The following is a 1,566-nucleotide window of genomic DNA, read 5'->3' as shown; positions in this document are numbered from 1 at the left end:
GGCCTCCCAGAGTGCTAGGATTACAGGCGTGAGCCACTGCGCCCGGCCTGAATATATATTTTTTAAAACACTGAATATACTCTTAAAAACTATATTCTTCACATTTGTAGGTACATAAAATAAGTCTCAGAGATTAAACACCAAACTGTTAATAATAGTAAACCCTGGACAGAACATTTACTTTTTACTCGATATGTAAATCTCTCTTTCAAACACAAATTATTTTTTTGGAATTTCTGAGGAACAGACAAGATTTTGGGTGGAAGATGGCTGTGCATGCTTATAGTGCAATAATAATGCACAGTAATGAAAAGAATAAATACACATGAATACTGAAAACATATATTACTATCAGAAGATCAGAAACCTTTATGACTTTCTAAAAAGCAGAAAGTAAATGAGATCGTATTAATAACCAAGAGCAGAGGAAACAGCAACCTAGAACTGACATAAAGAAAGGCTGATAGGGGCTGGGCGTGGGTGGCTCACGCCTGTAATCCTAGTACTCTGGGAGGCCAAAGGGGAAGGATTGCTTGAGGTCAGGAGTTCGAGACCAGCCTGAGCAAGAGAAAGACCCCTTCCCTACTAAAAACAGAAAAAATTAGCCAGGCGTGGTGGCACGTGCCTGTAGTCCCAGCTACTCAGGAAGCTGAGGCAGGATGATTGCTTGAGCCCAGGAGTTTGAAGCTGCTGTGAGCTAGGCCAATGCCACAGCACTCTAGCCCCGGCAACAGAGCAAGTCTCTGTCTCAAAAAAAAAAGCTGATGGGGAAATAAAAGCCATTGGCCGCATTAAGGTCCTAGAAAGCTTTGAGATGGCAGCTACGAAGAGCAGGAATGGACTATATAGGACAGCAATCAAAATAGGTATTTGGAAAATCAACTACAGGACACAGCTAGAACAGTTAATCCAATCCCTTTATCTAAGAAGATAAGCTATAAAATCTCCTCCCAACTAAAGTTCAAGAATTTCTTTCTAAACGAAGTAAAAGATTGCCAAGGGAGAGCTTGTGTTTTAGATGTCAGGCCTACAGAGAGATTAAACACATCCTAGTATTATTCTGAACCTCTAAAACAGAGCTGGGGAGCAGGTAAGAAAAGGTAATTTCACCAATGAATGAAATACACTAAGAAGTTCTACCTCTCAGAGAAAAGCACTCCTTAGTTTAGCTATTACGGAGATCCAGAGACAGTATGCCTGTTCTCCGAGTAGGTCTAGAAGTCCAAGTCCACAGGACCTTTCCACTTACCCAGAGTGTGCAAACACACCTCACATCTAACAAAATGGCCCTCTGGATGAACAGATTCTACAAGGTCACAAAAGAAAACTATACCAATTTACTAATACTATTATGAATCATCAACTAAAAATCACCAGGTATCAAGGAATAAACAACATTCTAAAAAAGAAAGATTTCAATACACACAAAAAATTGAAGGAAATAATGACAGTATCAGAAGGGAACCTTTTTTAAACCCCCAACTCCAGAACAACAGTAGTGAGATGATCAAGGAGGTCCAACATCAGATGAAAAGGAACACCAGGAAGTTAAAAAAAAAAAAAAAA

Source organism: Propithecus coquereli, unplaced genomic scaffold, assembly GCF_000956105.1.
Source record: "Propithecus coquereli isolate 6110/MARCELLA unplaced genomic scaffold, Pcoq_1.0 Scaffold195, whole genome shotgun sequence".
In the NCBI taxonomy this organism is placed as follows: domain Eukaryota; kingdom Metazoa; phylum Chordata; class Mammalia; order Primates; family Indriidae; genus Propithecus; species Propithecus coquereli.
This window is presented reverse-complemented; position numbering follows the sequence as displayed.